This window comes from Canis lupus, chromosome 34 (genome assembly GCF_011100685.1).
Source record: "Canis lupus familiaris isolate Mischka breed German Shepherd chromosome 34, alternate assembly UU_Cfam_GSD_1.0, whole genome shotgun sequence".
Lineage (NCBI taxonomy): Eukaryota > Metazoa > Chordata > Mammalia > Carnivora > Canidae > Canis > Canis lupus.
The window spans coordinates 218,918-235,788 of record NC_049255.1 but is presented as its reverse complement, the minus strand read 5'-3'; positions in this window follow the sequence as shown (position 1 = coordinate 235,788).

Sequence of the window (16,871 nt, the reverse complement as noted above, 5' to 3'; positions counted from 1 at the left end):
TACTATGTTGAATAGCAGTGGTGAGAGTGGACATCCCTGTCTTGTTCCTGATCTTAGGGGAAAGGCTCCCAGTGCTGCCCCATTGAGAATGATATTTGCTGTGGGATTTTCGTAGATGGCTTTTAAGATGTCGAGGAACATTCCCTCTATCCCTACGCTCTGAAGTGTTTTGATCAGGAATGGATGCTCTATTTTGTCAAATGCTTTCTCTGCATCTAATGAGAGGATCATATGGTTCTTGGTTTTTCTCTTGCTGATATGATGAATCCCATTGATTGTTTTACGAGTGTTGAACCAGCCTTGTGTCCCGGGGATAAATCCTACTTGGTCATGGTGATTAATTTTCTTAATGTACCGTTGGATCCTATTGGCTAGTATCTTGTTGAGAATATTTGCATCCATGTTCATCAGGGATATTGCTCTGTAATTCTCCTTTTTGGTGGGGTCTTTGGTTTTGGAATTAAGGTGATGCTGGCCTCATAGAAAGAATTTGGAAGTACTCTATCTCTTTCTATCTTTCCAAACATCTTTAGTAGGAGAGGTATGGTTTCTTCTTTAAACGTTTGATAGAATTCCCCTGGGAAGCCATCTGGCCCTGGACTTTTGTGTCGTGGGAGGTTTTGGATGGCCGCTCAATTACCTCCCTGGTTATTGGCCTGTTTAGGTTTTCTATTTCTTCCTGTTCCTGTTGGTAGTTTGTGGCTTTCTAGGATTGCGTCCATTTCTTCTAGATTGCCTAATTTATTGGCGTATAACTGTTCATAATATGTTTTTAGAATCGTTTGTATTTCCTTGGTGTTGGTAGTGATCTCTCCTTTCTCATTCATGATTTTATTAATTTGAGTCTTCTCTATCTTCTTTTTAATCTGGTTGGCTAATGGTTTATCTATCTTATTAATTTGTTCAAAGAACCAACTCCTGGTTCTGTTGATCTGTTCCACATTTCTTCTGGTCTCGATTTCCTTGAGTTCTGCTCGAATTTTAATTAACTCTCTTCTTCTGTTGGGTGTAGGATCTATCTGCTGTTTCTTTCTAGCTCCTTTATGTGTAAGGTTAGCTTTTGTATTTGAGTTCTTTCCAGTTTTTGAATGGATGCTTGTATTGCGATGTATTTCCCCCTTAGGACTGCTTTTGCTGCATTCCAAAGATTTTGAACTGTTGTATGTTCATTCTCATTAGTTTCCATGAATCTTTTTTAATTCTTCCTTAATTTCCTGGTTGACCCTTTCATCTTTTAGCAGGATGATCCTTCACCTCTACGTTTTTGAGGTCCTGCCAAACTTATTGTTGTGATTTAGTTCTATTTTCAAGGCATTATGCTCTGAGAGTATGCAGTGGATGATCCCAGTCTATTGGTTCGGTTCAGACCTGATTTGTGTCCCAGTATGTGGTCGATTCTGGAGAAAGTTCCAGGTGCACTTGAGAAGAATGTGTATTCAGTTGAGTTTGGATGTAAAGTTATATATATATCTGTGAAATCCATCTGGTCAGTGTATCATTTAAACATCTTGTTTCTTTGGAGATGTTATGCTTAGAATAACTATCAAGTATACAATGGGCTAGATTGAAGTCACCAAGTATATGGTAAGTATTATCTAAGTATTTCTTCACGTTGGTTATTAATTGGTTTAAATATTTGGCACCTCCCACATTTGGGGCATATATATGGAGGATCATTAAGTCCTCTTTTTGGATAGATCATTTAAGTATGATGTGTCTCTCTTCATCTCTCATTACAGTCTTCGGGGTAAACTTTAGTTTATCTGATAGAAGGATGGCTACCCCTGCTTTCTTCTGAGGACCATTTGAATGGTAAATGGTTCTCCAAACTTTTATTTTCAGGCTGTAGGTGTCCTTCTGTCTAAAATGAGTCTCTTGTAGACAGCAAATAGATGGGTCCTGCTTTTTTATCCAGTCTGAAACCCTGCGCCTTTTGATTGGGTCATTAAGCCCGTTCACGTTCAGAGTTACTATTGACAGATATGCGTTTAGTGTCATCATGATATCTATTCAGTCCTTGTTTTTGTGGATTGTTCCACTGAACTTCTTCTTAAAGGGGAATTTTAAGAGTCCCCCTTAAAATGTCTTGGAGAGCTGGTTTGGAGGTCACATATTCTTTCAGTTCCTGCCTGTCTTGGAAGCTCTTTATCTCTCCTTCCATTTTGAATGAGAGCCTTGCTGGATAAAGTATTCTTGGTTGCATGTTCTTCTCTGGAGGACCCTGAATATATCCTTCCAGCCCTTTCTGGGCTGCCAGGTCACTGTGGAGTGTTCTGCTGTTACTCTAATGCTCCTCCCCATAAATGTCAGGGATTTCTTGTCTCTTGCTGCTTTAAGGATCTTCTCTTTATCTTTGGAATTTGCAAGCTTCACTATTAAATGTCGAGGTGTTGGAAAGTTTTTATTGATTTTAGGGGGGGATCTCTCTATTTCCTGGATCTGAATGCCTGTTTCCCTTCCCAGATTAGGAATGTTTTCAGCTAGGATTTGTTCAAATACATATTCTGGCCCTCTGTCCCTTTCGGCGCCCTCGGGAACCCCAATTACACGTAGGTTTTTCTTCCTCAGGCTGTCGTTTATTTCCCTTAATCTGTCTTTCTGGTCTTTTAATTGTCTGTCTCTTTTTTCCTCAGTTTCCCTCTTTGCCATCAACTTGTCTTCTATGTCACCCACTCGTTCTTCCACCTCTTTAACCCTCGTCATTAGGACTTCTAGTTTGGATTGCTTCTCATTCAATTTATTTTTAACATCTGCCTTATTGGATCTAAATTGTGCAGTCATGAAGTCTCTTGAGTCCTTTATCCTTTTTTCTAGAGCCACCAGTAGCTGTATAATCATGCGTCTGAATTGCTTTCTGACATTGAATTGTAATCCAGATTTTGTAACTCTGTGGTAGAGACGATTGTTTCTGATTCTTTCTTTTGAGGTGAGGTTTCCTTCTAGTCATTTTTCTCAGTGTAGAGTGGCCAAAAACAAGTTGAATTAGGAAAAGGAGAAAAAGAGACGAGAGAAAGAATGAAAGAAAAGAGAAAAAGAAAAAAGGAAGAAAAAAGGGAGAAAGAATAAATAGAGAAAGAAAAATAAAGAAAGGGGGAAAAAGTCTGGGGGAAGCAATCAGAAATAAAAATAAGAACCTGGGGGAGTATATTCTGATTCTGTATATTTTAAGTCCCTTGACTTCCCCTGGAACTTGTTCGTCTAGCTGGTCTTCTGGGGGAGGGGCCTGTTTTACTGATTTTCAGGTGTTAGCACTTGGGGGAGCTGCTCTGTCCCCTGCCTGGTGCAGGGCTCAGTGGGGGTTTTTTACCCCGTCAGGCCCCAGGAGGAACAACCCCAGTGATAGCGGCCAGCTCTGGAAACCTGGATTCAGCCCCTGCAGTAACTCCTGAGCAGACAGTCTGCAGGGTCTGGAGGCTCTGGGGCTGGTTTCTGATCTGCTCAGCTCTGGGCAGGAGCGTCTTTGCTGTCCTGGGCCCTCCCGGCCTCTGCCTGTCCCGCGGAGGCCGAATCCTTGGCTGTGTCCCAGCGCCCTGTGCTCCAGGGCCTGTGCTATTGGATTTGCGCTCCTGGCCATGAGGCTGCCTCTCCCTGGAGCTGCCACCCAGCCCCTCAGAGCTGCTCCCGGCCTCGCAGCCCCCTCAGGGATCCACCGCCTGAGCAACTCCGAGTTGCTCCCGGAGCCGCACAGCCCCCTCCGTACGGAGCCTCTTCCTCTGCTGGAGGCACCGCTGCCAAGCTGCTCCCGGGGCATGCAGCACCCTCTGTGCAGAGCCGCTGCCCGAGCCCCTCTGAGCTTCTCCCAAGTCAGTGCATGTGCCCTGCAGCCCTTAGGGAGTTTGGAGCACTCTCCTGGGAGTGCAGGTGTCTCTTAGTGTCCCAGGGAGCCCGAGGACATCCCTGCCCTCCTGGGGTCCTGCTCTGACTCCCTGCGGGCACCATTCTACCCAGGAAGATTGGTGCCGATCCTGCTTCTCCGAGACAGAGCTCTCCTGTCCTGGGGACACAGCCCCGGCCTTAGCCCGGCTCCTCACGGGGCCCCTCCCCCTTGGATGCCTTTTGTTTCTTTATTTCTTTTTCCCGTCTTCCTACCTTGATAGAAGCGCGAACTTTTCTCACTGTAGCATTCCAGCTGGTCTCTCTTTAAATCACAGGCAGAATTCGAAGATTTTCAGGATGATTTGAAGGTTATCTAGGTAATTTGGAGGTGACAGGTGACTTGGGGACCCTACTCTTCCACCATCTTGCCCCTCCCCCTGTATGTTGCCTTTTAGATTGGTTGTTTCCCTCACTTTGCTAAAGCTTTTCAATTTGATGAAGTCCCAATAGGATTTTTGCTTTGTTTCCCTCACCTCAGAGGCATATCTAGAAAGAAGATCCAATGGCCAATGTCAAAGACGTTGCTGCCTATCTTTTCTACTTTGTATTGTTTCAGGTCTCACGTTTAGGTGTTTCATCCATTTTGAGTTTATTCTTTATATATATGGTATAAGAAAGTGGTCCAGTTTCATTCTTCTGTATGTGGTTCCCTGGTTTTCCCGCACTATTTGTTCTTATCCTGAGGTCAGGGTTAGGGTTTGTTGAAGAGACTGTCTTTGTGCCTTTGGATATTCCTTCCTGCCTCGTTGTCAATTAATGGATCATAGAGTTACAGGTTTGTATCTTGTTTCGGCTTTCCATTCTGTTCTGTTGATCTTAGGGTCTCCTGTTGGGAGATTCTTGGTTGCTGATTCAATTTCTTTGCTGGTTATCTGTTCAAGTTTCTTATTTCTTCCTTTTTCATTTTTTCCATTATATATTTCCAGGAATTGATCTGTTTCTTCCAGGTTCTAGGTTGCTGGCGTATAATTTTTCATAAGGTTCTCTTATAATCATTTGTATTTCTCTAGTGTTGGTTGTTATTTCTCTTTTCTCATTTTTGATTTTATTTGGGTCCTTTCTCATCTTTTTATCTTTTTTCTTTTTTAAAGATTTTATTTATGGATTCATGCGAGACACAGAGAGGCAGAGGTATAGGCAGAGAGAAAATGAGGCTCCATGTGGGGAGCCTGAAGTGGGATTTGATCCCCCAAGACCCCAGGGTCAAGACCTGAGCCAAAGCAGATGCTCAACCACTGAGGCACCCAGGTGCCTTGCTGATTCAATTCCTATGCTAGTTATGGGTCTGTTCACATTTTCTATTTCTTCCTATTTCAGTTTTGCTCATTTGCACATTTCTAGGGATTTCCCAATTCTTCCTGGTTTCCCAGTTTGTTAGCGTATAATCTTTCATAGTATTCCCTTATAATTACCTTATTTTCTGGTGTTGATTGTGATCTCTCTTCTCTCTTTTGTGATTTTATTTATTTAGGTCTTTTCTCTTTTCTCATTGATAAGGCTGACTAGGGCTTGATCCATTTTCATAGTTATTTTGAAGAACCAGTTTTTAGTTTCATTATTCCATTCTATTGTTTTGTTGTTTCTGTATTGTTTCTTTCTGCTCTCATCTTTAATTTTTCCCTTGTTCTGTTGGCTTTAGGCTTTGTTTCTTATTCCTTTTCCAGCTCCTTTAGGTGTAGGGTTGGGTTGTGTATTGGAGACTTCTTGTTTCTTGAGGTAGGCCTGTATTGCTATCTACTTCCCTCTAAGGACTGCCTTTGTTACATCCTAGAGTTTTGAAGAAACATGTTTTCATTTTCATTTGTTTTTAATTTCCTCTTTAATTTCCTGGTTGCTCCATTCATTCTCTAGTAGAAAAGTCATAGTCTCCACGTATTTTTGGTCTGTCCAAATTTTTTCTTACTGTCGACTTCGTGTTTCATAGCCTCGTGGTCTGAAAATGTACATGGTGTGATACCAACCTTCTTGTACCTGTTGTACCTGTTGAGGGCTGATTTGTGGCCCATGATATGATCTATTCTGGAGAATGTCCCATGTGCACTTGAAAGGAATGTGTATTCTGCTTTAGGAATAAATGTTCAGACTATATCTGTGGAGTCCCTGTGGTCCAGTGTGTCAAGGCTATTGTTCCCCTGTTGATTTTCTGTATAGACGATCGGTCCATGACATAAGTGGGTGTTAAAATCCCCTGTCATTGTATTATTATCAGTGAGTTCCTGTATGTTTGTTGTTAATTGGTTTCTATATTTCGGTACACCCATGTTGGCAGCATAAATATTTAGTTGTTTGATCTTTTCTTAAAAATATATTTATTTTTATTTTTATTTTTTTATTTATTTATGATAGGCACTCAGTGAGAGAGAGGGAGAGAGAGAGGAAGAGACACAGAGGGAGAGGGAGAAGCCGGCTCCATGCACCAGGAGCCTGACGTGGGACTCGATACCGGGTATCCAGGACCGCACCCTGGGCCAAAGGCAGGCGCCAAACCGCTGTGCCACCCAGGGATCCGAAATTTATTTTTTATTGGTGTTCAATTGACCTACATACAGAATAACACCCAGTGCTCATCCTGTCAAGTGTCCCCCTCAGTGCCCGTCACACATTCACCCCCACCCCCACCCTCCTCCCCTTCCAGCACCCCTAGTTCATTTCCCAGAGTTAGTAGTCTTTATGATCTGTCTCCCTTTCTGATATTTCCCACAAGTTTCTTCTCCATTCCCTTATATTCCCTTTCACTATTATTTATATTCCCCAAAGGAATGAGAACATACACTGTCCTTCTCGGATTGACTTACTTCACTCAGCATAATACCCTCCAGTTCCATCCACTTTGAAGCAAATGTTGGGTATTTGTCGTTTTTAATGGCTGAGTAATATTCCATTGTATACATAAACCACATCTTCTTTATATATTCATCTTTCGATGGACTCCATGGCTCCGTCTGCAGTTTGGGTATTGTGGACATTCTGCTATAAACATCGGGGTGCCGGTGTCCCAGCGTTGAATTGCATCTGAATATTTGGGGTAAATCCCCAACACTGCAATTGCTGGGTCATAGGGCAGGTCTATTTTTAACACTTTGAGGAACCTCCACACAGTTTTCCACAGTGGCTGCACCAGTTCACATTCCCACGAACAGTGTAACAGAGTTCCCTTTTCTCCGCATCCTCTCCAACATTTGCGGTTTCCTGCCTTGTTAATTTTCTCCATTCTCACTGATGTGACGTGGTATCTCATTGTTGTTTTGATTTGTATTTCCCTAATGGCAAGTGATGCAGAGCATTTTTTCATGTGCATGTTGGCCATGTCAATGTCTTCCTCTGTGAGATTTCTCTTCATGTCTTTTGCCCATTTCATGATTGGATTGTTTGTCTCTTTGGTGTTGAATTTAAGAAGTTCTTTATAGATCTTGGAAACTAGCCCTTTATCTGATACATCTTTTGCATATATCTTTTCCCATGCTGAAGGTTGTTTTTAGTTTTGTTGACTGTATTCTTTGCTGTGCAAAAGCTTCTTATCTTGAAGAAGTCACAATAGTTTATTTTTGCTTTTGTTTCTTTTGTCTTCATGGATGTACCTTGCAAAAACTTGCTGTGGCCATGTTCAAAACGGGTGTTGCCTGTGTTCTCGTCTAGGATTTTGATGGACTCTTGTATCACATTTAGATCTTTCATCCATTTTGAGTTTATCTTTGTTTATGGTGAAAGAGAGTGGTCTAGTTTCATTCTTCTGCATGTGGATGTCCAATTTTCCCAGCACCATCTATTGAAGAGACTGTCTTTCTTCCAATGGATAGTCTTTCCTCCTTTATCGAATATTAGTTGACCATAAAGTTCAAGGTCCACTTCTGGGTTCTCTATTCTGTTCCATTGATCTATGTGTGTTTTTGTGCCAGTACGACACTGTCTTGATGACCACAGCTTTGTAGTACAACCTGAAATCTGGCATTGTGATGCCTCTAGATATGGTTTTATTTTTAAAATCCCCCTGGCTATTCGGGGTCTTTTCTGATTCCACACATATCTTAAAATAATTTGTTCTAACTCTCTGAAGAAAGTCCATGGTATTTTGATAGGGATTGCATTAAACGTGTACATTGCCTAGGTAACATTGACATTTTCACAACATTAATTCTGCCAATCCATGAGCATGGAATATTTTTCCATTTCTTTGTGTCTTCCTCAATTTCTTTCAGAAGTTTTCTATAGTTTTTAGGGTATACATCATTTACCTCCTTGGTTAGGTTTATTCCTAGGTATCTTATGCTTTTGGGTGCAATTGTAAATGAGATTGACTTCTTAATTTCTCTTTCTGCAGTCTCATTGTTAGTGTATAGAAATGCCATTCATTTCTGGGCAGTGATTTTGTATCCTGCCATGCTACCAAATTGCTGTATGAGTTCTAGCAATCTTGAGGGAGGAGGCTTTTGGGTTTTCTAGGTAGAGTATCATGGCATCGGTGAAGAGGGAGAGTTTGACTTCTTTGCCAATTTGAATGCCTTTAATGTCTTTTTGTTGTCTGATTGCTGAGGCTAGGACTTCCAATACTACATTGAATAGCAGTGGTGAGAGTCGACATCCCTGTCTTGTTGCTGATCTTAGGGGAAAGGCTCTCAGTGCTGCCCCATTGAGAATGATATTTGTAGTGGGCTTTTCCTAGATGGCTTTTACGATGTCGAGGAATGTTCCCTCTATCCCTACGCTCTGAAGTGTTTTGATCAGGAATGGATGTTCTATTTTGTCAAATGCTTTCTCTGCATCTAATGAGAGGATCATATGGTTCTTGGTTTTTCTCTTGCTGATATGATGAATCACATTGATTGTTTTACGAGTGTTGAACCAGCCTTGTGTCCCAGGGATAAATCCTACTTTTTCATGGTGAAAAATTTTCTTAATGTATTGTTGGATCCTATTGGCCAGTATCTTGTTGAGAATTTTTGCATCCATGTTGATCACGGCTATTGGTCTGTAATTCTCCTTTTTGGTGGGGTCTTTGTCTGTTTTTGTAATTGAGGTGATGCTGGTTTCATAGAACTAATTTGGAAGTACTCCATCTCTTTCTTTCTTTCTTTCCAAACAGCTTTAGTAGGAGAGGTATGGTTTCTTCTTTAAATGTTTGATAGAATTCCCCTGGGAAGCCATCAAGCCCTGGACTTTTCTGCCTTGGGAAGTTTTTGATGACTGCTTCAATTTCCTCCCTGGGTATTGGCCTGTTTAGGTTTTCTATGTCTTCCTGTTCCAGTTTTGGTAGTTTGTGGCTTTCCAGGAATGCGTCCATTTCTTCTAGATTGCCTAATTTATTTCCGTATAGCTGTTCATAATATGTTTTTAGAATTGATTGTATTTCCTTGGTGTTGGTAGTGATCTTTCCTTTCTCGTTCATGATTTTATTAATTTGAGTCTTCTCTCTATTCTTTTTAATAAGACTGGCTAATGGTTTATGTATGTTATTAATTCTTTCAAAGAACCAACTTCTGGTTTTGTTGATCTGTTCCACATTTCTTCTGGTCTCGATTTCCTTGAGGTCTGCTCGAATTTTAATTAACTCTCTTATACTGTTGGGTGTAGGATCTAGCTACTTTTTTTTCTCTAGCTCCTTTATGAGTAAGGTTAGCTTTTGTATTTGAGTTCTTTCCAGTTTTTGAATGGATGCTTCTATTGTGATGTATTTCCCCCTTAGGACTGCTTTTGCTGCATGCCAAAGATTTTGAACGTTTGTGTCTTCATTCTCATTAGTTTCCATGAATCTTTTGAATTCTTCCTCAATTTCCTGGTTGACCCTTTCATCTTTTAGCACGATGGTCCTTAACCTCCACGTGTTTGAAGTCCTTCCAAACTTCTTGTTGTGATTTAGTTCTAATTTTAAGGCATTATGGTCTGAGAATATGCAGGGGACGATCTAAATCTTTGATATCAGTTCAGACGCGATTTGTGACCCAGTATATGGTCTATTCTGGAGAAAGTTCCATGTGCACTTGAGAAGAATGTGTATTCAGTTCAGTTTGGATGTAAAGTTCTGTAGATATCTGTGAAATTTATTTGCTCCAGTGTATCATTTAAAGCTCTCGTTTCTTTGGTGATGTTGTGCTTAGAAGACCTATCGAGGGTAGAAAGACCTAGATTGAAGTCACCAAGTATAAGATAATAATTATCTAAGTATTTCTTCACTTTCATTATTAATTGGTTTAAATATTTGGCAGCTCCCACATTCGGGCATATATATTGAGGATTGTTAAGTCCTCTTGTTGGATAGATCCTTTAAGTATGATTTAGTGTCCGTCTTCATCTCTCACTACAGTCTTCGGGGTAAATTTCAGTTTACCTGATATAAGGATGGCTACCCCTGCTTTCCTATGAGGACCTTTTAAATGGTAAATGGTTCTCCAACCCATTATTTTCAGATTGTAGGTGTCCTTCTGTCTAAAATGAGTCTCTTGTAGACAGCAAATAGATGGGTCCTGCTTTTTTATCCAGTCTGAAACCCTGCGCCTTTTGATGTGGTCATTAAGCCCGTTCATGTTCAGAGTTACTATGGACAGATATGAGTTTAGTGTCATCATGATATCTATTCAGCCCTTGTTTTTGTGGATTGTTCCACTGAACTTCTTCTTAAAGGGGAATTTTAAGAGTCCCCCTTAAAATTTCTTGCAGAGCTGGTTTGGAGGTCACATATTCTTTCAGTTCCTGCCTGTCTTGGACGCTCTTTATCTCGCCTTCCATTTTGAATGAGAGCCTTGCTGGATAAAGTATTCTTGGTTGCATGTTCTTCTCATGGAGGACCCTGAATATATCCTGCCAGCCCTTTCTGGCCTGCCAGGTTGCTGTAGAGACCTCTGCTGTTACCCTAATGCTCCTCCCCATAAAGGTCAGGGATTTCTTGTTTCTTGCTGCTTTAAGGATCTTCTCTTTATCTTTGGAATTTGCAAGCTTCACTATTAAATGTCGAGGTGTTGATGGTTTTTATTGATTTTGGGGGGGGGGAATCTCTCTATTTCCTGTATATGAATGCCTGTTTCCCTTCCCAGATTAGGAAAGTTTTCAGCTAGGATTTGTTCAAATACTTATTCTGGTCCTCTGTCCAGTTTGGTGCCCTCAGGAACCCTAATTACACGTAGGTTTTTCTTCTTCAGGCTGTCGTTTATTTCCCTTAATCTGTCTTCCTTGTCTTTTAATTGTCTGTTTCTTTTTACCTCCGTTTCTCTCTTTGCCATAAACTTGTCTTCTATATCACTCACTCGTTCTTCCACCTTGTTAACCCTCATCATTAGGACTTCTAGTTTGGATTGCATCTCATTCAATTGATTTTTAATTTTGGCCTGATTGGATCTAAATTCTGCAGCCATGAAGTCTTTTGAGTCCTTTATGGTTTTTTCTAGAACCACCAGTAGCTGTATAATAGTGCTTCTGAATTGGCTTTCTGACATTGAATTGTAAATCAGATTTTGAAACTCTGTGGGAGAGAGGACTGTTTATGATTCTTTCTTTTGAGGTGAGGTTTTCCTTCTAGTCATTTTGCTCAGTGCAGAATGGCTAAAAACAAATTGTATTGGGAAAAGGAGAAAAAGAGAGGAGAGAAAGAAGGAAAGAAAAGAGAAAAAGAAAGAATAAAGGAAGAAAGAAGAAAAAAGGGAATAATAAGAGAAAGAAATAGAAAGAAAGGGGAGAAAAAGGGTGGGGGAAGCAATCAGAAATAAAAAAAAAACATGGGGTAGTATATTCTGATTCTGTATACTTAAAGTCCCTTGACTTCCCCTGGAACTTGTCCGTCTAGCTAGTCTTCTAGGGGAGGGGCCTGTTGTGCTGATTTTCAGGTGTTAGCACTTGGGGGAGCTGCTCTGTCCCCTGCCTGGTGCAGGGCTCAGTGAGGGTAGTTTACCCTGTGAGGCCCTAGGAGGAACAACCGCAGTGGCAGTGGCCAGCCCTGGAAACCTGTATTCAGCACCCACAGTAACTCCAGAGCAGTCCATCTGCAGGGCCTGGAGGCTCTGGGGTGGGGCCGCTGATCTGCTCAGCTCTGGGCAGGAGCATCCTTGTTGTCCTGGGACATCCGGGCCTCTGCCTGTCCCAGGGGAGGCCAAATCCTGGGCTGTGTCCTGGCGCCCTGTGCTCTGCGGCCTGTGCTGTTGGATTCGTGCTCCTGGCCGCCCAGCCATCTCTCCCCAGAGCTGCCGCCTAGCCCCTCTGAGCTGCTCCTGGTCATGCAGCCCCCTCAGGGAGCCGCTGCCTGAGCACCTCCGAGTTGCTCCCGGAGCCGCGCAGCCCCCTCTGCACGGAGCCCCTTCTTCTGCCAGAGGCACCGCCGCCAAGCTGCTCCCGGGGCATGCAACCCCCTCCACGCAGAGCCCTGCCTGAGCCCCTCTGAGCTGCTCCCAAGTCAGTGCATGTGCCCTGCAGCCCTTAGGGAGCCTGGTGCACTCTCCTGGGAGTGCAGGTGTCTGTTAGTGTCCCAGGGAGCCCATGGGTATCGCGGCCCTCCTGGGGTCCTGCTTTGAATCCCTGCAAACGCCATTCCCCCCAGGAAGATTGGTGCAGATCCTGCTTCTCTGGGACAGAGCTCTCCTGACCGGGGGGCACTTGGCCTGGCCTTAGCCTGGCTCCTCGTGGGGCCCCTCCCCCTTCGATGCCTTTTGTTTCTCTATTTCTTTTTCCCATCTTCCTACCTTGATAGAAGCGTGAACTTTTCTCACTGTAGCATTTGATCTGTTCTCTGTTTAAACCCCAGGCTGAATTCCTAGATTTTCAGGATGTTGTGAATGTTATCTAGGTAATTTGGTGGGGACAGGTGACTTGGGGACCCTACTCTTCTGCCATCTTGCCCCTCCTCCTGTATGTTGCCTTTTAGGTTTGGTTGTTTCCTTCACTTTGCAGAAACTTTTAAATTTGATGAAGTCCCAATAGGATGTTTGCTTTTGTTTCCCTCACCTCAGAGGCATATCTAGAAAGAAGATCCAATGGCCAATGTCAAAGACGTTGTTGCCTATCTTTTCTTCTTTTTATGCTTTCAGGTCTCACATTTAGGTCTTTCATTCATTTTGAAATTATTTTTTATATATATGGTGTAAGAAAGTGGTCCAGTTTCATTCTTCTGCATTTGGCTGCCTGGTTTTCCCAACACCATTTGTTCTTATCCTGGGGTCAGGGTTAGGGTTTGTTGAAGAGACTGTCTTTCTGCCATTGGATATTCCTTCCTGCCTTGTCCATTATGGGTCATAGATACATGTTTGTATCTTGTTTTGGCTTTCCATTCTGTTCTATTGATCTAAGCGTCTCCTGTTGGGAGACCCCTGATTGCTGATTCAATTTCTTTGCTGGTTATCTGTCTGTTCAAATTTCCTATTTCTTCATTTTTCATTTTTGCTATGTTATATATTTCTAGGAATTTATCTATTTCTTCCAGGTTCTAGGTTGCTGGCATATAATTTTTCATCATATTCTCTTATAATTGTTTGTATTTCTCTAGTGTTGGTTGTTATGTCTCTTTTCTCAGAGGTGATTTTATTTGGGTCCTTTCTCATCTTTCTATCTTTTTTCTTTTTTAAAGATTTTATTTATGTATTCATGAGAGACACAGAGATGCATAGGTCTATAGGCACAGGGAAAATGAGGCTCCATGCGGGGAGCCTGATGTGGGACTTGATTCCCGAGGACCCCGGGATCATGACCTGAGCCAAAGCATATGTTCAACCACTGAGGCACCCAGGTGCCTTTCTGATTCAATTCCTTTGCTAGTTATGGGTCTGTTCACATTTTCTATTTTTTCCTATATCAGTTTTGCTTGTTTGTACATTTCTAGGGATTTGTCCATTTCTTCCATGTCTCCCTATTTGTTAGAATATAATCTTTCATAGTATTCCCTTATGTTTGTCTTATTTTTCTGCTGTTGATTGTGATCACTCTTCTCTCATTTGTGATTTTATTTATTTAGGTCTTTTCTCTTTTCTCGTCATAAGGCTGGCTAGGGCTTCATCCATTTTATTAATTATTTTGAAGAACCAGCTCTTAGTTTCGTTATTCCATTCTACTGTTTTTTTTTTTTCATTTCTGTATTGTTTATTTCTGCTCTCATCTTTATTTTTTCCCTTCTTCTGTAGGCTTTAGGCTTTGTTTCCAATTCCTTTTCCTGCTCATTAGGTGTAAGGTTAGGTTGTGTATTAAACACTTCTTGTTTCCTGAGATAGGCCTGTATTGCTATGTACTTCCATCTTTGGACTGCCTTTGCTACATCCCAGAGGTTTGAAGAAACATGTTTTCATTTTCATTTGTTTTAAATTTCCTCTTTAATTTCCTGGTTTCTCCATTCATTCTCTAGTAGGATGTTCATAATCTCCATGTATTTTTGGTCTGTACTAATTTTTTCTTACTGTCGACTTCGTGTTTCATAGCGTCGTGTTAAAAAATGTAGAGGGTGTGATATCAACCTTCTTGTACCTGTTGTACCTGTTGAGGGCTGATTTGTGGCCATGATATGATCTGTTCTGGAGAATGTCCCATGTACACTTGAAAGGAATGTGTATTTTGCTTTCGGAAGAAATGTTCAGACTATATCTGTTGAGTCCCTGTGGTCCAGTGTGTCAAGGCTATTGTTCCCCTGTTGATTTTCTGCATAGATGATTGGACAATTGCCATAAGTGAGTAGGTGTTAAAATCCCCTGTCATTGTATTATTATCAGTGAGTTCCTGTACGTTTATTGGTATTTGGTTTCCATATTTAGGTACTCCCATGTTGGCAGCATAAATATTTAGTTGTTTGATCCTGATAGACTTTTTAACTATGAAATAATGCCCTTCTTCATCACTTCTTACAGTATTTGTTCTTTCTTTTTTGAGATTGAATATTTTATTTATTTATTCATGAGAGATACACAGAGAAGCAGAGGCAGAAACATAGGCAGAGGGAGAGAGGTTCCCCAAATGGATGCCGATTTGGGACTCAATCCTGGGATCCCAGGAACACACCTTGAGCCGAAGGCAGATGCTCAACCACTGAGCCTCCAGAGGAACCCCAGGGTTTGGTATCAAATGTAGTTTGTCTAATATAAATATTGGTCCTCTAGCTTTCGTTTCATAACCATTAGCGTGATAGATGATTTTCCATCCCCTGACTTTCAATCTGCTGTTGTCTATAGGTCTAAGGTGAGCATCTCGTAGGCAGCATACCGACGGACCTTGTTTTTTTAATAACAATTTTATTTTTGAGAGCATGAGAGAGAGAGATAGAGAGAGGGGGGGCAGAAAATTAGGCCAAGAGAGAAGCAGGCTCCCCACCAGCAACACTTATGGGACTCGATCCCAGACTCTGGGATCACACCCTGAGTCAAAGGCAGAGGCTCAACCCCTGAGCCACCCAGGCATCCTGGATCCTGATTTTTATCTACTTTGTTACCCTATTTGATTGGAGCATTTAGTCTATCATCATTCAGAGTGACTATTTAAAGATATGAACTTCGTGCCTCTGTGTTACCGGAAGAGTTGGTGTTTCTGGTGACGTTCACTGGTCCTTTCTAGTCTTTGTTGCATTTGGTCTCTTTTTTTCCCCCCACTAGAAGAGTCCCTCTTAAAATTCCTTACTGGACTGGTTAAGTGGTCCTGAACTCCTTTATATGTTGCCTGTCTGGGAAAATCTTTATCTCTCCTGAATGACACCCTTGCTGAAGAAAGAATTCATACAAATTGGACTGCAATAAAAAGAAATTTAAAAACATAAAATAAATTCTTGCTAATATGATTGAGGAAAATGGCATTTAGGAGGAAAACCAGAAGCAGAAAGAGAGGAGGACATATTTCACCCTCCGTAGCCTTTACAGGGACCTGGTGTTCTTTCCTAGGAGGGGCCCCCCCTCCGGAGGATGCTTCCTGCCCCTCTGCCTCCTTGTTGGAACACAGCAGGCACATCTCTAGCACCTCTGCAGTCGTGGCTTATAGCGTTTTCCCTGTATCCTATTGGGGACCACAGCATTGTGTAAGTAACCATCTGGCTGCTGTTTGACAGTATTGGGGGGATTCCGTCTTTTGTTGCTTTTTTGTTGTTTTTGTTGCTTTTGAGGTGTGTGTGTGTGTGTCTATCCCATGCAGCTATCAAGTGCAGCTATCGGATCCTCTGGCTGGGTAACCCAAATGCCGAAATGGTTGGTAAAACATCATTTGTGGTGCTGATGCTGGGTGGCTAGCTGGGCTCGCCTGGCTGACCCGGGGCTCACTCCTGTAGTGAATTTCAGCCAGAGGGTCAGCTGAGTTGGAAGGTCTGCTCGGCCACGTTCCCATGTCTGGCAGTGGGTCTTGCCCAGCGCCAGCTGCTTCTCTTCTCCCCGATGCCCCTCCAGAAGGGAGTCAGACCTCGGGGCCGCCCTGGGGGGAGCTCCAGAGGAGCCGGGTGCCCATGGCGGGGGCCCTGAGGCTGCCTGTGTGTGGAGGTCGGGGTGGGGACGGGGCTGGGGTTCCTCAGTCCCCTGTGCTGCCTGGCTTTCAGGCCGAGCCCCACGCTCACCCAGCCCCTACTCACTAGGGCGAGGAGGGTGTCCTCCACACGCTGCTGTGATAGATCCAGCACCTCAAGGTGTGCACGCTGAATCTGCCTGGTGAGCGTTCCCCAGGTGCGCGAGCTGCAAGTTGGGACACAGGAAATTTAACAAAATCCCCTACCCCTGGACAAGCAGAGCAGGACTGATTCCATTTTGTGCTACACCCTCCACCTTCCCTATGACCCCCACATGAGCAGCTTACGGCTAAAGGCGTTGCCCCACCCAAGTCAAGCTGCTGGGCACACCCTAATCGGAAATTGGCTCATAACAATGTAACCCTACTTTGTGTCCCCCAAAACTGCGCACCGATTCTGACCAAAGTATTAGGCCAGCTCAAGTAGATACTATAGGGTAAGTTGTAATTCACTCAGTCACCTGTGTGTGGACCTACATGACTGCAAATTTCTGCATATCCCACGGTCCACTGACCCTATAAAACTGCTATGCCTCTTGGTCTCGGGTCCAAGTCCCTGCTCC